This window comes from Nelumbo nucifera, chromosome 1 (genome assembly GCF_055504915.1).
Source record: "Nelumbo nucifera cultivar China Antique chromosome 1, China Antique-T2T, whole genome shotgun sequence".
Lineage (NCBI taxonomy): Eukaryota > Viridiplantae > Streptophyta > Magnoliopsida > Proteales > Nelumbonaceae > Nelumbo > Nelumbo nucifera.
In genome coordinates this window covers 191,519,830-191,543,263 of record NC_142649.1, presented here as the reverse complement: position 1 = coordinate 191,543,263, position 23,434 = coordinate 191,519,830, and positions in this window count along the sequence as shown.

Genomic DNA, 23,434 nt, shown 5'->3' with positions numbered 1-23,434 from the left:
AATTCCTTTTCCAGTGGCCGGTCTTCTTGCAGAAGTGACAGGCATCCGATGCTTTGTCTTTCTTCTGCTTCTTGCTTTTAGTGGCTTTCTTCTGAGGCTTCTTTGCCTTCCTCTTTCTCTTGCCTGTCTTGCCAGCTTCAACAAGCATGGCTACAGGCTCATCCTTTTTAATCAGTCTTCAGCTCTTTGCAACATATTGCTGAGCTCTTGTAAGCTGACATTCAGCTTGTTCATGTTATAGTTCATGATGAACGGATTAAAGGAAGGAGGCAAAGAGTTAAGGATAGCATCTATCTGGGTTGCAAGGTCCAGCCCGGATCCAAGAGCCTCCAGTTCGTTGATGTATCCCATCATCCAAAGACAATGGTCGTGAACTTGTTGACCCTTGGACATTTGTGTGGTCATGAACTGTTTCAAGACCTTTTGTCGAGTAGAACGATTCTGCTCTTCATACATTGTCCTGAGACTGTCCAATATGTCTTTAGCAAGTTCGATCTGATCGAACTGCCTCTGTATCGGATTGTCCAAGGAGGCAATGATGTAACACCGGGCAAGGGAGTTTTTCTCCTCCCATTCTTGATAGTCTCTCCTTCGGGCCTCAGAAGCCCTATCTCCCGGACGCTCCGGGGCAGGATTCTTTGCCACTTTATCAAGTTTTTCCGAAGCAAGGACCAGCATAAGGTTTCTATACCAGTTAGCATAGTTTGGGCCCTTCAACTTGTTGTCATCAAGTAGCTTTGCAAAAGATCCGTTTGCCATTTTCTGATAAAAGAGCAAACATCAGTCCACGACCTAATTTGATTCATGTTCATTTCATAGATATGGATTTTAATCTATGATCCATTTCCATTTATTCGTCTCTGAGATTTCCCTCCTTTCTCAGTGATGGAGACTACGGGTTGTCTCTGGAAATGTGGGAAATCACATAGGGTGCATGAGGCCAACTGTTTCAGCTGCATAACCCCACCACCTTTCTGTGAAGGATCATATCCACTCATTATATGAGTTTTCCCTTTGGCCTCTGTCAGACAAGGTTCAGAGCCGTGAGAGAGTTCCCATTTTCTGGTGAAGCCCCTCCCACATCGGTCTATGATGCCCCTATCATCTTATGAAACACTTAGACAAGCCCAACAGCAAATGGATAGCCCATTTTTTGGTGCGTTTCCTCATTACTGAAGGACCCATCCTTGTGCTAATGATGGAAGGCCTTTAGAGAGTTCATCATATGAATCTCCCTATCACATGCACTCATATTATCTGGAGGGAACTGATAATTACGCCCTAGTTTTATCTTTAGGTCAAACCAAAGTGGCTCCCACTGACTTTCATAAATCCAGATTTTGGTGGGCGTAAATCGGCTAGAGTTCCGCACGAGACCTCATGATGAGGTGTGGGGCCCACCACTGAGGGAGGTCATCCAATGACCAAAAGGGACACCATGGCAATGATGTGCATTCAGCCATGGTGTGCGAAAGAGCCACTGTCGATTGAGCATGGGCCAAGTACTTATGGCCCATGTACGTAGCACATCACACATCCATACATCACATGCAGGGATAAATTGATCCAATCAATTAATTATCTGTAAAGCCCATTTGAAGCCCATTTTAAATCCATAATATTAACCATTAACATTATCTAGGTATATGGGCCGAACGGTTCAACCCATATAGCTTTATGTGTTAAGTGGGCTTTTAGCAGTTTTAACTATTTAAAACTGGGCCTTTACAGGTTGGGCCGAATTAACCATTTAATTAAACATCAATCCTCAGGCCCATTAGTGGGAAAATTAGGGCTGACTTTCAGCCTTGATTAAACCCTAGATTTGGTCCAAACAGTTTGAACCAATCTTGGTTCGAATGGGTCTAGGGTTTGATTTCTAATTAAATCTTTAATTCAAGAAAATAATCTGAAATTAATTACTGATAAAAGAAAAACAACAATCAGTCAAACAGGGCTGTTCGTGAAAGAATGGTAGGATCCATCTAATGGACGCCATAAAGGTTGCGGAATGGGTGGGGCGAATTTCAAAAATTTCCTACCTTCTCCCAACTGGGAATCATATTCCCTGAATTTAGAATACAATATTCAAGGATCTACTTGAACCCTAATCAAACCAGATCTGTACCAAAAGATAAATGGGAGGATTATACCTGATCCGGAGAAGCAGTATTTCCCAAAGTTGGTGTTCACGCCCAAAGAATGCTCCAAGATCTGTCCCTGCTGAAGATGACACAGCTGTGGATGGAACAGAACCAGCAGGGTGCGTCCTACACACTGGATCCTTCACGAGAATCCCCTGGATGTACTAAACACTGAATTCTTTCAGTCTTTCTTGCAAGACTGATGTCAAGAACTGGTTTCTTGACTTTCTTTTCTGCAAAGATCAAATCTTGCAACAATGCAGATGGCGGCGGCAGGAGGAGATTTCCAGAAACGAAAAAGCTGAACTGTTTTCTTTTCTGGAGAGAATGAGATCTAATCTCAATTCGCAGGAACCTTTCTTGCTTACCAGAACCTCTTTGATCGAAATCTGATTTCCCTCTCTTGGTTCATTCGAAAATCTCCTCTCTTTTCTTCTTGATTAAGAAATCTCCTAATTAGGAGTTATCCCAATCCAAATCAGTATTTGGATAGGGGATAATCTTAATCCCTTTCCCAGATAGAGTTAGCTTACTCCTGATCTTATCAGGAGGTTACCAGATTCAAATCTGATTTGAATTTGGTCTCTAAGAGTGGATAAGGCTAAGAGCCCAATCCTTTTTGCTAACCTCAATCTCAAATTCGCCCCATTGATGGGTGATCATATCAGCCCACTTCGAAATGGGCTTTTGGCCCATTAAGTATTCAGTGTTTAATTAGTTTCCAATCTGCTGCCCAGTTGGGCTTCTTTGTATGGCGTGGGACCCAAGCATTGATCTACACACCAGCCACATGGGTTCGGCCCAGCCTTTAATGCAAGGCCCAGCCAAATTCACTGAAAATCTCAATGAACCCCTTGAGTCCATCGTATGAACCCTATGGGCCCAACACTTACATTAAGTGGTCCCTGGGCCAAGCCATCTTATAAAAACCCAGGGACTGTGGGCAGGTGCAAGATTAGCCCATCAGGTATTGTCCTAAATGGTCTTACACTTAACCTCTCAGCCCTTAATGATCAAGCACTGCCCGACAAGAGAGGACCTCTCCCTCGGCTGCAAGGAACAGTGCCGCACTCTCCTCTCTCATGGATCCCGGGAATTAAAACCATTTGCAAACATTTTGAAACCGTACATATATGTGTAAATATATTAATTTTGCAAAAACAAAATTCCAACGATTGAAATCAACTGCCGGCAGTTTGGTTTCCATCAGAGAGAGTGCATTCCCGATCATTACCTTTTGTCCGACAAAGTGGCTGATTCTGTCACTATGACCACCCACTCAGATGAATTCTCAAACTGCCCCAACATACCCAGGTTTTGATCCCCACTAAGGATCTCACTGATTGGCATATCAAAGGCAGCCTGATCCAGCACCTAGTGAAGTGTCATAATCGAGTCTAGGGGTCAGGTGTAACTTTCCAGTTTTGCCCATCTATCTCCAAGGTCCAGGGCAAGACTGGAAATCTGGTCCGGTTCAAGGATTCAAGTAATCCCATGCTGTATGTGCCTCGGGTCTTACCCTGATGGCTGAGACAGGCCATCCCAACACTTGGTGGCACACCAGTATCAGCCTTGGCAGGATAAATCTCCCCAGACTTATCCAACGGCTGTGAACATTTAAAACTAACATGAGTCTCTACAAATGTCCAGTTTTAGGGTTTTACACAGAATTAAACCAAACAACATGAATCAAACATGCACTTTATTTATTTCCACTAAATAACAAAAGTACATCAAAATGATTGAAGCTAAGGGCATACAAAACTGTCTAACAGCTCCCACTTGCACTTAGGTCCAATCTGGTACAAGCCGGAGTCCCATACTTTCCACGTGTTTCTCAAACACCTTCTGTGTCAGTGGCTTGGTCAATGGGTCTGCCACATTATCCGCTGATGCTACCTTTTGAATTAGGACGTCCCCTCTACCAACAATCTCCCGCAGTACATGGTACTTCCTCTCGATGTGCTTTGACTTCGAGTGGGCCCGAGGCTCTTTAGCCTGGGCGATCGCTCCATTGTTGTCACACAACAACGGGATGGGTGATGTGCTGGATGGAACCGCTCCCAATTCGTGTATGAATTTCTTCATCCACATGGCTTCCTTGGCAGCTTCACTTGCGGCAATGTACTCGGCCTCGGTTGTGGAGTCTGCAGTGGACCCCTGTTTGCTGCTTTTCCAGCAAACAGCACACGATCCTATCGTGAAAACATACCCAGATGTAGACTTTCTATCATCTGGATCCGACTGGAAATCGGCATCGGTATACCCTAGAACTTGCAGTGAACTACCATCGAATACCAGACAAAACTCTTTCGTCCTTCGAAGGTATTTGAGTATGTTCTTCACAGCAGTCCAATGCTCCTGTCCTGGGTTTGCCTGGAATCTGCTTACCACACTCACCGCCTGAGCTATGTCCGGGCGAGTGCACAACATGGCAAACATGATGCACCCCACAACTGAGGCATAGGGAACGTCTCTCATGCTCTCAATCTCCTCAGAAGTCTTGGGAGACATCCTTTTGGAGAGAGTGACTCCGTGCCTGAAAGGAACGTTTCCTTTCTTGGAGTTTTCCATGCTGTATCTTTTGACAATTTTGTCAATGTAAGCAGCCTGGGATAATCCAATTATCCTCTTCGATCTATCTCTATAGAGTCGAAGACCCAGTATGTATGAAGCTTCTCCAAGATCTTTCATGGAGAACTGCTGTGATAGCCATACCTTGACCGAAGTCAACATTCCTACATCATTCCCAATGAGTAGGATATCGTCCACATACAAGACTAAAAAGGTGATCTTATCCCCACTGGATTTCCTGTAAACACAGGGCTCATCCGGATTCTGCTCAAAGTCAAACGTTTTGACTGCAGAATCAAAACGGATGTTCCAACTCCTAGAAGCCTGCTTAAGTCCATATATGGATCTATTAAGTTTACATACCATGTGTTCCTGACCAGCAGCAATGAAGCCTTGCGGCTGCTGCATGTAGATATCTTCACTAAGATCTCCATTCAGGAACGCTGTTTTGACATCCATTTGCCAAATCTCGTAATCATGGTACGCTGCTACAGCTAGCAGGATCCTAATGGATTTAAGCATGGCCACCGGTGAAAAGGTTTCCTCATAGTCGATGCCTTCTTTCTGAGTATACCCTTTCGCCACCAATCGAGCTTTAAAGGTCTCAATCCTGCCATCGGGGCCCTTCTTCCTCTTGTAGATCCATTTGCAACCAATTGCTTTTACCCCGGAGGGCGGATCCACTAGAGTCCAGACTCCATTGGTCTCCATTGAGTCCATCTCGGCTCTCATGGCCTCCACCCACTTCTGGGAGTCTATGTCTAACATAGCTTCCGCGTAAGACACGGGATCCTCTTCACTAGTCAAGGCTTCCACCAGGTAACTATCCTAGTCATAACCATATCGGACTGGTGGTCTGGATACCCGGGTGGACCTTCTAGGTTGGTCATTACCTGGAACTTGTGGGTCATCTCCCACTGCTCCTGAGCTCTCCTCATCAAGAACTATTTCCTGACGATGGGTGTCCAGGATGTAATCGGATTCTAAGAATCGGGCGTTTCGACTGCAGAACACTTTCTGCTCACTTGGGTCATAGAATAGATAACCCACCGAATCCTTTGGGTAGCCTATAAACAGGCAACGGCTGGTTTTAGATTCCAACTTGTCCGCACTTGTTCTTTTAACGTGTGCAGGACAACCCCAAATCTTCAAGTGTCTCACACTTGGCTTCCTTCCGGTCCAAAGCTCATATGGAGTTTTCGGAACTGATTTGGTTGGAACCCTATTCAGCATGTAGATAGCAGTCTCTAATGCGTATCCCCAAAAGGATGTGGGTAATTCTGAGCGTACGAGAAGTGACCGGACCATGTCCAACAAGGTCCTATTCCTCCTCTCTGAAACACCGTTGAGTTGAGGTGTAGCAGGAGGAGCTAGTTGTGACACTATCCCATTGGCCTTTAAGTAGTCCCTGAATTCGTCAGAGAGATACTCGCCACCTCGATCTGATCGAAGGGCCTTAATTTCTCTCCCTAACTGTTTCTCGACTTCCTGTCTGAACTCTTTGAACTTTTCAAATGATTCAGACTTATGTCTCATTAGGTACACGTAACCATATCGTGAAAAATCATCTGTAAAGGTGATGAAGTACACGTGTTGATTCCGTGTCCTAACACTCAGGGGACCACAAACATCAGTATGTATTAGGTCAAGTGTGCCTGCACATCTTTCAGGCTTACCGTCAAATGGCCGCTTAGGCATCTTACCTTGGAGGCAAGGTTCACAAGTGGGAAGATTTTCTACGGTTAGAAAATCCAAAGGACCATCCTTTACCAGTCTTGTGATTCGGTCGACACCGATGTGGCCAAGTCGGTAATGCCAGAGGCACGTGAGATTTACTGTATCACGAGTCCTTTTCTTGGGATTTTCGACCGACGTAGTTTCGGTTAAGTTAGTTTCCAAAGAAGGATGCAGAACATAGAGACCGTTCTCTAGCTCCCCGCATGCGATGAATTTATTATTCCGTTTAACAGTAATCATATTACTAAAGTAAACAGTATATCCATCAGCACACAATTTTGAAACAGAAATTAAATTCCTTCTCAAGTTCTGTACATAAAGACAATCTTTAAGTACAAGGACTCCTTCTTTAAAAACTAATTCTACGGTTCCTATTGCCGCAGCTGCAACACTTGCAGTTGTTCCCAAGAACAGTGTCACTTCACCTTCAGTCAGCCTTCTGCTAACTTTGAACCCCTGCAGTGAGTTACACGCATGAGTTGAAGCCCCGTAGTCAACACACCAGGACACAGAAGTAACTAACATATTAGTTTCTATGACACAAGTTTCGATATTACCTTTCTTAGATTCCAGGTAGGTAGGACAGTTCCTCTTCCAGTGGCCGGTCTGCTTGCAGAAGTGACAGACATCAGATGCCTTGTTCTTCTTCTGCTTCTTGGGTTTGGTAGTCTTCTTCTGGGGCTTCTTTGCCTTTCTCTTTCTCTTGCCCGATTTGTTAGCTTCAGCAAGCATAACCACAGGCTCATCCTTCTTGAGTAAATCCTCGGCCCTCTGCAACATATTGCTGAGTTCCTGGACGCTGACATTCAGCTTATTCATATTGTAGTTCATAGTGAACGCATTGAAGGAAGAGGGCAAAGAATTTAGGATGGCATCCACTTGCGTGCCAAGATCTAGCCCGGATCCAAGAGCTTCAAGTTCGTTGATGTATCCCATCATCCGAAGACAATGGTCATGAACTTTCTGCCCTTTGGTCATCTGCGCGGTCATGAACAATTTCAGGACCTTCTGTCGAGTAGAACGGTTCTGCTCCTCATACATTGTCCTTAGACTGTCCAATATGTCCTTGGCAAGTTCGATCTGATCGAACTGCCTCTGTATTGAGTTGTCTAATGAGGCAATGACAAAGCAGCGGGCTAGGGAGTTCTTATCCTCCCAATCTTGGTAGTCCCTCCTACGGGCCTCAGAAGCCCTATCACCCGGACGTTCCGGGGCAGGATTTTTCACTACCTTGTCTAACTTTTCAGAAGTTAGGACCAGCATAAGATTTCTGTACCAGTCGGCATAGTTTGGGCCCTTAAGCTTGTTATCGTCTAGAAGCTTTGCAAATTGACCGTTTGCCATTTTCTGATAAAACAGCAAAATCATTAGTCCACAACCTTAGTTTGATTCATGTTTACCTACATAGATATGGCTTTTAATCTATGTTCCATTCCCATTTGTTCATCTCTGAGATTTCCCTCCTATCTCAGTGATGGAGACGACGAAATGTCTCTGGAAATGTGGGAAATCACATGGGGTGCGTGAAGCCAACTGTTTCAGCTGCATAACCCCACCACCTTTCTGTGACGGATCATATCCACTCATCAAATGAGTTTCCCTTTGGCCTCTGTCAGACAAGGTTCAGAGCCGTTTTCAGGTAAACCCTTCTGTCAGTGAGTGCACACCCATCATATTCAGGTTACGCCAAGGTACCGTGAGAGAGTTCCCATTTTCTGGTGAAGCCCCTCCCACATCGGTCTATGACGTCCCTATCATCTTATGAAACACTCTAACAGATCCAACAGCAAATGGATAGCCCAATTTTATGGTGCGTTTCCTCATTACTGATGGACCCATCATTGTGCTAATGACGGAAGGCCTTTAGAGAGTCCATCATATGGATCTCCCTATCACTTGCATTCATATTTGCTGGAGGGAACAAAATCACGGCCTAGTTCTAATTTAGGTCAAACCAAAGTGGCTCCCACTGACTTTCATAAAGTCAGATTTCTGGTGGGCCTTAATCGGCTAGGGGTTCCGTACGCATCCCTTTTCAGGGTTGTGGGGCCCACCAGGCAAAGAGGGGGTCATCCAATGACCTTCAGGGACACCATGGCAATGATGTGCATTCAGCCATGGCGTGCGCAAGAGCCACTAACGAGTCATCACGGGCCAAGTACTTATGGCCCATGGTCGCAACACATCAAACATCCAAACATCACATGTAAAGGAGGAATTGATCCAATCAATTAATTGCTGTAAAGCCCATTCAACGGCCCATTTAAAAACCAAGTCATTAACGATTAATGTCCACTAGGTGTATGGGCTGAATCGCAGATAGCAGTTCGGCCCATACAGCTTATCTCACAATAATGGGCTTTTGCAGTTTTAACCCTTTAAAACTGGGCTTTACAGGTGGGCCGAATTAATCCCTGTAATTGAACATCAGATTTGGAACAAAAGTGTGAGACAATTGGACTGAGAACAGCCCCTTTCGAAACCCAGATTCGGTCCAAACAGTTTTGGTCCAATCTAGTCCGAAATGGTCCAAAACTGATTTTCAATTCAAGAATTAATTATTGAATGATCTGAAATTAATAGTTTTGATTTCTAGCAAACACAAAACAATTATGGACTGTTCGCACCACCTGCAAAACAGAGGTTAATCACAAGGGTTGCAGTTTCATAAACTGCAAATCGCAGAAAACGATTTCTCCATCTGCAAATCTCCTGCGCCGCCATCTTCTTCCATCTTCTTTAATCAAGAAAAATAACAGAAATCCTATTTCTATTAATTACATTCTTGATCAAATCCTATACATTCAGTCTAAAAATAAAAAAAAATTATTTACAGACCGAATTGAATGAAATAAATAAATAGAAAAGAAAAAGGGTGCGCAGACCATCTGCGCTAAAACTGCACTGCGATCTCCAGGTTTGAACAGTCCATTAAATCAAAATAAATAAAGAACAATTCCAAATAAATTTTGGATTTAATAAAATTAATTTCAGATCAATCGCCCTTAACAAGAAACAGTTTCTTGAAAAAAAAAAAGAAAACAATCTGCGCAAATCTTGAAAGAACACCTTCTATCCATCTGCGCATGGTCAGATCTGATTTTCTTTTGGTTCAAGATTCGAACCTGTGGCTCTGATACCACTGAAAGAATGGTAGGATCCATCTAATGGACGCCATAAAGGTTGCGGAATGGGTGGGGCGAATTTCAAAAATTTCCTACCTTCTCCCAACTGGGAATCATATTCCCTGAATTTAGAATACAATATTCAAGGATCTACTTGAACCCTAATCAAACCAGATCTGTACCAAAAGATAAATGGGAGGATTATACCTGATCCGGAGAAGCAGTATTTCCCAAAGTTGGTGTTCACGCCCAAAGAATGCTCCAAGATCTGTCCCTGCTGAAGATGACACAGCTGTGGATGGAACAGAACCAGCAGGGTGCGTCCTACACACTGGATCCTTCACGAGAATCCCCTGGATGTACTAAACACTGAATTCTTTCAGTCTTTCTTGCAAGACTGATGTCAAGAACTGGTTTCTTGACTTTCTTTTCTGCAAAGATCAAATCTTGCAACAATGCAGATGGCGGCGGCAGGAGGAGATTTCCAGAAACGAAAAAGCTGAACTGTTTTCTTTTCTGGAGAGAATGAGATCTAATCTCAATTCGCAGGAACCTTTCTTGCTTACCAGAACCTCTTTGATCGAAATCTGATTTCCCTCTCTTGATTCATTCGAAAATCTCCTCTCTTTTCTTCTTGATTAAGAAATCTCCTAATTAGGAGTTATCCCAATCCAAATCAGTATTTGGATAGGGGATAATCTTAATCCCTTTCCCAGATAGAGTTAGCTTACTCCTGATCTTATCAGGAGGTTACCAGATTCAAATCTGATTTGAATTTGGTCTCTAAGAGTGGATAAGGCTAAGAGCCCAATCCTTTTTGCTAACTTCAATCTCAAATTCGCCCCATTGATGGGTGATCATATCAGCCCACTTCGAAATGGGCTTTTGGCCCATTAAGTATTCAGTGTTTAATTAGTTTCCAATCTGCTGCCCAGTTGGGCTTCTTTGTATGGCGTGGGACCCAAGCATTGATCTACACACCAGCCACATGGGTTCGGCCCAGCCTTTAATGCAAGGCCCAGCCAAATTCACTGAAAATCTCAATGAACCCCTTGAGTCCATCGTATGAACCCTATGGGCCCAACACTTACATTAAGTGGTCCCTGGGCCAAGCCATCTTATAAAAACCCAGGGACTGTGGGCAGGTGCAAGATTAGCCCATCAGGTATTGTCCTAAATGGTCTTACACTTAACCTCTCAGCCCTTAATGATCAAGCACTGCCCGACAAGAGAGGACCTCTCCCTCGGCTGCAAGGAACAGTGCCGCACTCTCCTCTCTCATGGATCCCGGGAATTAAAACCATTTGCAAACATTTTGAAACCGTACATATATGTGTAAATATATTAATTTTGCAAAAACAAAATTCCAACGATTGAAATCAACTGCCGGCAGTTTGGTTTCCATCAGAGAGAGTGCATTCCCGATCATTACCCTTTGTCCGACAAAGTGGCTGATTCTGTCACTATGACCACCCACTCAGATGAATTCTCAAACTGCCCCAACATACCCAGGTTTTGATCCCCACTAAGGATCTCACTGATTGGCATATCAAAGGCAGCCTGATCCAGCACCTAGTGAAGTGTCATAATCGAGTCTAGGGGTCAGGTGTAACTTTCCAGTTTTGCCCATCTATCTCCAAGGTCCAGGGCAAGACTGGAAATCTGGTCCGGTTCAAGGATTCAAGTAATCCCATGCTGTATGTGCCTCGGGTCTTACCCTGATGGCTGAGACAGGCCATCCCAACACTTGGTGGCACACTAGTATCAGCCTTGGCAGGATAAATCTCCCCAGACTTATCCAACGGCTGTGAACATTTAAAACTAACATGAGTCTCTACAAATGTCCAGTTTTAGGGTTTTACACAGAATTAAACCAAACAACATGAATCAAACATGCACTTTATTTATTTCCACTAAATAACAAAAGTACATCAAAATGATTGAAGCTAAGGGCATACAAAACTGTCTAACAGCTCCCACTTGCACTTAGGTCCAATCTGGTACAAGCCGGAGTCCCATACTTTCCACGTGTTTCTCAAACACCTTCTGTGTCAGTGGCTTGGTCAATGGGTCTGCCACATTATCCGCTGATGCTACCTTTTGAATTAGGACGTCCCCTCTACCAACAATCTCCCGCAGTACATGGTACTTCCTCTCGATGTGCTTTGACTTCGAGTGGGCCCGAGGCTCTTTAGCCTGGGCGATCGCTCCATTGTTGTCACACAACAACGGGATGGGTGATGTGCTGGATGGAACCGCTCCCAATTCGTGTATGAATTTCTTCATCCACATGGCTTCCTTGGCAGCTTCACTTGCGGCAATGTACTCGGCCTCGGTTGTGGAGTCTGCAGTGGACCCCTGTTTGCTGCTTTTCCAGCAAACAGCACACGATCCTATCGTGAAAACATACCCAGATGTAGACTTTCTATCATCTGGATCCGACTGGAAATCGGCATCGGTATACCCTAGAACTTGCAGTGAACTACCATCGAATACCAGACAAAACTCTTTCGTCCTTCGAAGGTATTTGAGTATGTTCTTCACAGCAGTCCAATGCTCCTGTCCTGGGTTTGCCTGGAATCTGCTTACCACACTCACCGCCTGAGCTATGTCCGGGCGAGTGCACAACATGGCATACATGATGCACCCCACAGCTGAGGCATAGGGAACGTCTCTCATGCTCTCAATCTCCTCAGAAGTCTTGGGAGACATCCTTTTGGAGAGAGTGACTCCGTGCCTGAAAGGAACGTTTCCTTTCTTGGAGTTTTCCATGCTGTATCTTTTGACAATTTTGTCAATGTAAGCAGCCTGGGATAATCCAATTATCCTCTTCGATCTATCTCTATAGAGTCGAAGACCCAGTATGTATGAAGCTTCTCCAAGATCTTTCATGGAGAACTGCTGTGATAGCCATACCTTGACCGAAGTCAACATTCCTACATCATTCCCAATGAGTAGGATATCGTCCACATACAAGACTAAAAAGGTGATCTTATCCCCACTGGATTTCCTGTAAACACAGGGCTCATCCGGATTCTGCTCAAAGTCAAACGTTTTGACTGCAGAATCAAAACGGATGTTCCAACTCCTAGAAGCCTGCTTAAGTCCATATATGGATCTATTAAGTTTACATACCATGTGTTCCTGACCAGCAGCAATGAAGCCTTGCGGCTGCTGCATGTAGATATCTTCACTAAGATCTCCATTCAGGAACGCTGTTTTGACATCCATTTGCCAAATCTCGTAATCATGGTACGCTGCTACAGCTAGCAGGATCCTAATGGATTTAAGCATGGCCACCGGTGAAAAGGTTTCCTCATAGTCGATGCCTTCTTTCTGAGTATACCCTTTCGCCACCAATCGAGCTTTAAAGGTCTCAATCCTGCCATCGGGGCCCTTCTTCCTCTTGTAGATCCATTTGCAACCAATTGCTTTTACCCCGGAGGGCGGATCCACTAGAGTCCAGACTCCATTGGTCTCCATTGAGTCCATCTCGGCTCTCATGGCCTCCACCCACTTCTGGGAGTCTATGTCTAACATAGCTTCCGCGTAAGACACGGGATCCTCTTCACTAGTCAAGGCTTCCACCAGGTAACTATCCTAGTCATAACCATATCGGACTGGTGGTCTGGATACCCGGGTGGACCTTCTAGGTTGGTCATTACCTGGAACTTGTGGGTCATCTCCCACTGCTCCTGAGCTCTCCTCATCAAGAACTATTTCCTGACGATGGGTGTCCAGGATGTAATCGGATTCTAAGAATCGGGCGTTTCGACTGCAGAACACTTTCTGCTCACTTGGGTCATAGAATAGATAACCCACCGAATCCTTTGGGTAGCCTATAAACAGGCAACGGCTGGTTTTAGATTCCAACTTGTCCGCACTTGTTCTTTTAACGTGTGCAGGACAACCCCAAATCTTCAAGTGTCTCACACTTGGCTTCCTTCCGGTCCAAAGCTCATATGGAGTTTTCGGAACTGATTTGGTTGGAACCCTATTCAGCATGTAGATAGCAGTCTCTAATGCGTATCCCCAAAAGGATGTGGGTAATTCTGAGCGTACGAGAAGTGACCGGACCATGTCCAACAAGGTCCTATTCCTCCTCTCTGAAACACCGTTGAGTTGAGGTGTAGCAGGAGGAGCTAGTTGTGACACTATCCCATTGGCCTTTAAGTAGTCCCTGAATTCGTCAGAGAGATACTCGCCACCTCGATCTGATCGAAGGGCCTTAATTTCTCTCCCTAACTGTTTCTCGACTTCCTGTCTGAACTCTTTGAACTTTTCAAATGATTCAGACTTATGTCTCATTAGGTACACGTAACCATATCGTGATAAATCATCTGTAAAGGTGATGAAGTACACGTGTTGATTCCGTGTCCTAACACTCAGGGGACCACAAACATCAGTATGTATTAGGTCAAGTGTGCCTGCACATCTTTCAGGCTTACCGTCAAATGGCCGCTTAGTCATCTTACCTTGGAGGCAAGGTTCACAAGTGGGAAGATTTTCTACGGTTAGAAAATCCAAAGGACCATCCTTTACCAGTCTTGTGATTCGGTCGACACCGATGTGGCCAAGTCGGTAATGCCAGAGGCACGTGAGATTTACTATATCACGAGTCCTTTTCTTGGGATTTTCGACCGACGTAGTTTCGGTTAAGTTAGTTTCCAAAGAAGGATGCAGAACATAGAGACCGTTCTCTAGCTCCCCGCATGCGATGAATTTATTATTCCGTTTAACAGTAATCATATTACTAAAGTAAACAGTATATCCATCAGCACACAATTTTGAAACAGAAATTAAATTCCTTCTCAAGTTCTGTACATAAAGACAATCTTTAAGTACAAGGACTCCTTCTTTAAAAACTAATTCTACGGTTCCTATTGCCGCAGCTGCAACACATGCAGTTGTTCCCAAGAACAGTGTCACTTCACCTTCACTCAGCCTTCTGCTAACTTTGAACCCCTGCAGTGAGTTACACGCATGAGTTGAAGCCCCGGAGTCAACACACCAGGACACAGAAGTAACTAACATATTAGTTTCTATGACACAAGTTTCGATATTACCTTTCTTAGATTCCAGGTAGGTAGGACAGTTCCTCTTCCAGTGGCCGGTCTGCTTGCAGAAGTGACAGACATCAGATGCCTTGTTCTTCTTCTGCTTCTTGGGTTTGGTAGTCTTCTTCTGGGGCTTCTTTGCCTTTCTCTTTCTCTTGCCCGATTTGTTAGCTTCATCAAGCATAACCACAGGCTCATCCTTCTTGAGTAAATCCTCGGCCCTCTGCAACATATTGCTGAGTTCCTGGACGCTGACATTCAGCTTATTCATATTGTAGTTCATAGTGAACGCATTGAAGGAAGAGGGCAAAGAATTTAGGATGGCATCCACTTGCGTGCCAAGATCTAGCCCGGATCCAAGAGCTTCAAGTTCGTTGATGTATCCCATCATCCGAAGACAATGGTCATGAACTTTCTGCCCTTTGGTCATCTGCGCGGTCATGAACAATTTCAGGACCTTCTGTCGAGTAGAACGGTTCTGCTCCTCATACATTGTCCTTAGACTGTCCAATATGTCCTTGGCAAGTTCGATCTGATCGAACTGCCTCTGTATTGAGTTGTCTAATGAGGCAATGACAAAGCAGCGGGCTAGGGAGTTCTTATCCTCCCAATCTTGGTAGTCCCTCCTACGGGCCTCAGAAGCCCTATCACCCGGACGTTCCGGGGCAGGATTTTTCACTACCTTGTCTAACTTTTCAGAAGTTAGGACCAGCATAAGATTTCTGTACCAGTCGGCATAGTTTGGGCCCTTAAGCTTGTTATCGTCTAGAAGCTTTGCAAATTGACCGTTTGCCATTTTCTGATAAAACAGCAAAATCATTAGTCCACAACCTTAGTTTGATTCATGTTTACCTACATAGATATGGCTTTTAATCTATGTTCCATTCCCATTTGTTCATCTCTGAGATTTCCCTCCTATCTCAGTGACGGAGACGACGAAATGTCTCTGGAAATGTGGGAAATCACATGGGGTGCGTGAAGCCAACTGTTTCAGCTGCATAACCCCACCACCTTTCTGTGACGGATCATATCCACTCATCAAATGAGTTTCCCTTTGGCCTCTGTCAGACAAGGTTCAGAGCCGTTTTCAGGTAAACCCTTCTGTCAGTGAGTGCACACCCATCATATTCAGGTTACGCCAAGGTACCGTGAGAGAGTTCCCATTTTCTGGTGAAGCCCCTCCCACATCGGTCTATGACGCCCCTATCATCTTATGAAACACTCTAACAGATCCAACAGCAAATGGATAGCCCAATTTTATGGTGCGTTTCCTCATTACTGGTCCAACCCTATATAAACCCATTTTATATAGCCCAATTTTATGAAACACTCTGACCCAACCCTATATAAACCCATTATGGATGGACTAGGTCCAATCCAATCCAATGCAATAAATATCTTGGACCATTAAGTCTAGATTGGTCCAATTCAAGATGTCTTATTGGTCTAATGGTCTGTCCAATCCTTCCAAAATGAAAATAAGAGGCACAACAATGATAAAAATATATAGGTAAGATTCATATATTGAAAGTAAGCTCGACATAGAAACATAATTGTATGCTTCAAATCCTAATTCCCAAGAAATTTGCATTCTAGTTACAAACAAAGTTAATTTCCTATAAACTATATAAATCAGATTCCTTTGGATTAGCTGAATGCAATCACTGTGTATGAGGTTGTGGAACCAATGATAACAACCCACGCCAATACAATATGTTTGTTCGCTCTTGTTTGTAGAGCTAGAAGAGGTGTGTGGCTTCCTCTATGTTTGGTTTCGTTTTGATCTTGGATTTCTGGCATGGATGATCTTGTTTCGGCTATGCGCCAGGTGGATCAGTGTGCTTTGAAGAAGGCGTGGATGTTGAGGAGGAATTGAGACTCAGGGAGGATGGTGACTGATGCGTATTTGCTACACTAGCAAGTGCACTATCCGCACAAGTAATAGAGTGATAAATAGAGTATCGTTCCCACGAGGACTTTTACAGCAACTACTAGTAATATATCAGCCATCTATTATCTGATCAGCTGAAATTTAAATCTTATTCAAATTTGAAATTTTAACTACAAAACTATCTCTAAAACATTAGATCAAACACCTTGCAAGCAAATTGAGAAGACAAGCTAACTATGCACAGAATTGATTCAGCAATTAGATCTCTAGGTCATTTGATTAGATTAGGATTCAACCTTGCTTTGGTGAAACCCCAAGGCAATAAATAGCCTCTCTCAAGCGCATGTTCATTCTATGCATGAGTGATGATTCTTCTATCTCTAGCAAGAATCTAATCCCCATGCATGCATTAAGATCTAGAAATTCTAGGGCATCATTTCAGATTGAATGATCACCAACCGAATTGTGCAAGTTATCTCTAACCTTATACTCAATTCGGTTCTTGATTAGCAGATATGAAATCTTAGAGTATTTCTCAAGCACTCTAGGATTTCGAAGAAAGAGGAACAACTCAGCCAAATTGAATTAAAGTTACCTGAATTCTCTCTCAAGTATTTCAGATATTACAATTTCATGATATGAAATTACAGATTTGAGATTACAAAATAGCAATTCGGCTAGCAGTTCTACAATTGAATTTTTAATCAAGAAACATCAGAATTGAATCTTATCCATTCGAATAACCCTAGAGAACTAATTACAGATCTGAAATTACATGGAACATCATTCAATTACAGCAAGAAAAATTGAATTAATGGAGAAAATAAACATGAAAGCCCTATCTGAATTCGATTACCACTTGTGCAGAAATCAAGGAAGAAGACAACCTAGATTGATCTCCTCCAATGACTTCTTCTTCAAATTTGAAATCAGCTTCTTCTTCTCTTGAATATTCTTGAATATTCTCCTTTCTTCTCCTCTCTTGCGCCTATCTTTCTCTTCTCCCCAAAAGGAATTCGCCCCCCAAAGGTTTTTGACCCTTTTTTCCTCTTTCTCTCCCCCTTTTATAGTTTTCTCTTCAGCCTTCTCTCCAACAATGCGGTTCTAGATAATTCAAGCCCGATTTTGATGTCGATTCATTCTATATCTATCAAAACTCAAAACATGAAAGTTCTAGAATTTTCCTTCTCTTTCCAAAGCATCTTGAATCATCTTAATTGGAGTCAGGATGAGAGAGTTATGTCTAAATTATGATGTGGTTCCAAAACTGTCCCGAATTACCCGATTAGCCTTGTTTTTCACTTAACGCCCCATTTCTCTCTTCTAGAAAGTTTGCCGCCTTTAAGCTCCTTGGGCTGCACTTTGGGCTGATCTTGAGCTGTAAATGGACCTCACTCTTGCTGGGCCGAATAGGCTCCCTTGGAAGGCTGCAGCTAGACTCTCTCTTTGGGCATCTCCCAAAGAGTGTTGCATGGGCCTAGCTTGTTCATGGGCCGAATAGCCCTCCTTTGACCTCTCAGCTGGGCTTTTATTCCAATTGGGCTGCATTGCCTCCAATTTGGCCTCTTTTCCATGGTTTTATGATGTCTTTCCCCTAAGCTGGTCTCCCTTGATAATTTCCTGAAATTAAGCTAAATTAGGGTAAGACTTTACACAAATCAGCACCAAAATTATGCATAAAACACCAGAATTTATATGTAAATTGTGCACACATTAGTGACAGATGGTCGAGAATAGTGTTTGGTGGGAAAAATTTTTGGTGATAAAGAAGTTAGTTTTCCTAAAAGTTGGAGTCTGAAAAGGCCTGTTGGCATGGAAATTGCACTTGATGGGTAATGGGATGGGAGAGCAAATCAGCCCCCCACAAGATTGCCCCCCAGAACGTCCCACAACACATTCAAGCCATGTATTGGGAATATCTCCCGATGATGATACCAGAAAAGATGATGTCATCATCGGGAGATATTCACAATACACGGCAGGGATGTGTTGTGGGGGGCAATTTGGTGGGGGGCTGATTTGAACTCAATGGATGGATATCAGGTCGGTAATGGATATATAGGGGTCCATGGGTGGTGGTGGGACAAATTCTTGTTCTTAAACGCTGGGTTCATGGAACACTATTGGAGGAGTTAGAGTTTTTCAAAATTGAGTTTACTATTCAAATCCATTACTTACCATTTAATTATCAAATTAAGAGTATTGGCAACTATTACACAGTGTATGCCCTTAGCTCCAATAAGAATGATGTACATTATGACATTTATTGTAAATGAATTAAGTACATATTTGATTCATGTTATTATGGTGTGTTTCTGTGTAATACCCTTAAACTGGACACATATGATACTCGTGTTAATTTAGAATATTGACAGTCGTTGGATAGAACTGGGGAGATTGATCTTGCCAAGGCTGACACTAATGTGCCGGCAAGTTGGTTGGGGTGGCTTGTCTCAACTGCCAGGGTGAGACCTGAGGTACATGCAGTGTGGGTTTTCTTGAAACCCTGAACTGGACCAAAATTCCAGTATTGCCTTGGACCTTGGAGATAGATGGGCAAAACTAGAATGTTACATCTGACCCCTACACTCGATTATGATACTACATTAAGTGCCAGATTGGACTATTTTTGATATGTCAATCAGTGAGATCCTTAGAGAGGGTCAAAATCTAGGTATGTTGGGACAGTCCGAGAATTCATCTGAGTGGGTGATCATAGTGACAGGATTAGCCCCTTTGTCGGACAAAGTGAATGATCAGGGATGCACTCTCTCTGATGGAAACCAAAATTTCCGGTAGTCGATTTCAACCGTTGAAATTTGTTTTGCAAAATATATTTATATAGAGATATAAATATATATATATATATCAAAATGTTTGCAAAAGGTTTTAATTCCCGGGATCCATATGAGTAGAGAGTGCAGCACTGTTCCTTGCAGCCGAAGGAGAGGTCCTCTCTTGCCGGGCAGTGTTTGATCATTATGGGCTGAGAGGTTAAGTGTAAGACCATTGAGGATAATACCCGATGGGCTAATCTTGCATCTTCCCACTGTCCTTGGGTTTTTATAAGGTGGCTTGACCCAATGACCATTTAGTGTAAATGTTGGGCCCATGAGACTCGTGTATTACATGAGACTCGTGTTAGTTTAGAATCTTCATAGTCGTTGGATAGATCTGGGGAGATTTATCTTGCCAAGGCTGACATTGATATGCCACCAAGTTGGTTGGGGTGGCTTGTCTCAGCTGCCAGGGTGAGATCTGAGGTACATGCAGTGTGGGTTTTCTTGAAACCCAGAACCAGATCAAAATTCCAGTATTGCCTTGGACCTTGGAGATAGATGGACAAAACTGGAATGTTACACCTGACCCCTAGACTCGATTATGACACTGCACTAGGTGTCGGATTGGGTTGTCTTTGATATGCCAATCAGTGAGATCCTTAGAGGGGGTCAAAACCTGGGTATGTTGGGATAGTCCAAAAATTCATCTGAGTGGGTGATCATAGTGACAGGATCAGTCACTTTGTCGGACAAAGTGAATGATCGGGGATGTACTCTCTTTGATGGAATCTAAAACAGCCGATAGTCGATTTCAACCGTTGAAATTTGTTTTGTAATATATATATATATATTATGGTTTCGAAATATTAGCAAAAGGTTTTAATTCCCGGGATCCATGTGAGTAGAGAGTGCAACACTGTTCCTTGCAGCCGAGGGAGGGGTCCTCTCTTGTCGAGCAGTGTTTGATCATTATGGGGTGAGAGATTAAGTGTAAGACCATTGAGGATAATACATGATGGGATAATCTTGCGTTTGTTCACAGTCCTTGGGATTTTATAAGGTGGCTTGACCCAATGACCATTTAGTGTAAATGTTGGGCCCATTAAGAGCCCATGGTGATGGACTTAGGGTTTCACTGTCTTGTATAGTGAATTCGGCCAGGCCTTGTAACAGAGGCTGGGCTGAACACATGTGACTGATGTATAGATCAATGTTTGGGTCCCACGCCATACAAGGAGAGCCAACTAGGCTGCAGATTAAAAGGATAAGTGAGCACATAGACTTAATGGGCCTAAAGCCCAATTCGAACTGGCTTAATAAGATTAATTAAATAGGGGAGGTTCTGGGATTTGGATCAACAGATAGGATAAGGGATTATCCCTATCCACTTAAAGAGTCCTGATCCAAATAAAGATTTGGATCAAGAAATTCCTAATTAGATTAGGAAGGCTGATCTTTATCTAAGATAAGGGTTTATCCTTATCTCTTAAAGAGAGTACAGATCCAAATAAAAGATTTGGATTATGAAATTCCTAATGGGATTAGGAGATCCTCTCCTTAAGGCTATAAATAGAAGAGCAGGGCGAACCTCCAAAGACACAACAACAGAACAGAGTTCATAGTTCATAGATCACAGAGAGAAGACATTACAATTTTACTGCTCTTGTCTTCTGCTCTTTTCTTTCCTACTCTTGCCGCCCCTGCCCAGTTCAATCTCCACCTGTGGGAGTGATCAAGAATGGTTCTTGATATTGCCTTTTGCTAGAAGAGGCAATATGAAGTCGTGCTCACCAGCCCTCCATCAAATTCTTGCTGAAGAATTCGGTTCTTGCTGAAGAAACGTGCTTCTGATTCTGCTTCACCTCACACCGCGTCATCTTCAGTGGAAGCAATCTTTGGTCTTCTCCTTAGGCGTGAACACCTTCGTTGGGGGTTACTTTTACTCCATATCAGGTATATCCCTCTCCTCCCTTTGGTTATAGATTTGGTCCGGTTTGGTTTCAAGATTGATCCTTGAAAATCAAGTTTTCTAAAATAGGGAATGCGATTTGCAAATGGGAGAGAGAGAAATTTTTGAAATTCTGCCCAACCTTCTTTCAGGGTTTGGCCATCCATATGATGGGTCTCTCATCCCTTCAGCAACAAGATTGTGGCAAGAGTTGGACACATTGTTGACCATAACTCTTTGGATTTCCAGAAGTGTTGGATCAATTAAGTTTATCGTTAATGAAAGAATGGTAGGATCCATCTAATGGACGCCACAAAGGTTGTGGAATGGGTGGGCGAATTTCAAAAATTTTCCTACCTTCTCCCAACTGGGAATCATATTCCCTAAATTTAGAATACAATATTCAAGGATCCTACTTGAACCATAATCAAACCAGATCTGTACCAAAAGACAAATGGGAGGAATATACCTGATCCGGAGAAGCAGTATCTCCCAAAGTTGGTGTTCACGCCCAAAGAATGCACCAAGAACCGTTCCTGCTGAAGATGACACAGCTGTGGATGGAACAGAACCAGCAGGGTGCGTCCTACACACTGGATCCTTCACAAGAATCCTCTGGAAACACTAAACACTGAATCTTTTTAGTCTTTGTTGCAAGACTAATGTCAAGAACAGATTTCTTGACTTTCTTTTCTGCAAAGATCAAATCTTGGAAGGGTAGATGGCGGCGGCAGGAGGAGAACTCCAAGAGCGAAAAAGGGTTGAACTGCTTCTTCTTCTTTTTCTAGAGTATGAAATGAGATCCTATCTCAAATCGTAGGAGATATCCTATATCTCTTCAAAAGGTGGTTCGAAATCTGATGATTTCTCTCTCTTAGGGTTTCTCCTCCTTTCTTCTTGATTAAGAAACCTCCTAATGAGGAGTTATCCCAATCCAAATCAGTATTTGGATAGGGGATTATCTTAATCCTATCTGCAGATAAAGTTAGCTTACTCCTGATCTTATCAGGAGGTTACCGGATTCAAATCTAATTTGAATTTGGTCTCCAAGAGTGGATAAGGCTAAAGGCCCAATCCTTTTACTAACATTAATCTCAGATTTGCCCCATGGATGGGTGATCATATCAGCCCACCTTGAAATGGGCTTTCGGCCCATTAAGTGTTCAGTGTCTAAATACTTTCCAATCTGCTGCCCAGTTGGGCTTCTTTGTATGGTGTGGGACCCAAGCATTGATCTACACACCAGCCACATGGGTTTGGCCCAGCCTTTAATACAAGGCACAGCCGAATTCACTGAAAAACTCAATGAACCCCTTGAGTCCATCACATGGACCCTATGGGCCCAACACTTACATTAAGTGGTCCCTGGGCCAAGCCATCTTATAAAAACCCAGGGACTGTGGGCAGGTGCAAGATTAGCCCATCAGGTATTATCCTAAATGGTCTTACACTTAACTTCTCAGCCCTTAATGATCAAGCACTGCCCGACAAGAGAGGACCTCTCCCTCGGCTGCAAGGAACAGTGCCGCACTCTCCTCTCATATGGATCCCGGGAATTAAAACCATTTGCAAACAATTTGAAACCGTATATATATATATATATATTAATTTTGCAAAACAAAATTCCAACGATTGAAATCAACTGCCGATAGTTTGGTTTCCATCAGAGAGAGTGCATTCCCGATCATTACCCTTTGTCCGACAAAGTGGCTGATTCTGTCACTATGATCACCCACTCAGATGAATTCTCAAACTGCCCCAACATACCCAAGTTTTGATCCCCATCTAAGGATCTCACTGATTGGCATATCAAAGACAGCCTGATCCGACACCTAGTGAAGTGTCATAATCGAGTCTAGGGGTCAGGTGTAACTTTCCAGTTTTGCCCATCTGTCTCCAAGGTCCAGGGCAACACTGGAAATCTGGTCCAGTTCAAGGATTCAAGTAATCCCATACTACATGTGCCTCAGGTCTTACCCTGGTGGCTGAGATAGGCCATCCCAACACTTGGTGCCACACCAGTATCAGCCTTGGCAGGATAAATCTCCCCAGACTTATCCAACGGCTGTGAACATTTAAAACTAGCACGAATCTCTATAAAAGTCCAGTTTTAGGGTTTTGCACAGAATTAAACCAAACAACATGAATCAAACATGCACTTTATTTATTTGCACTAAA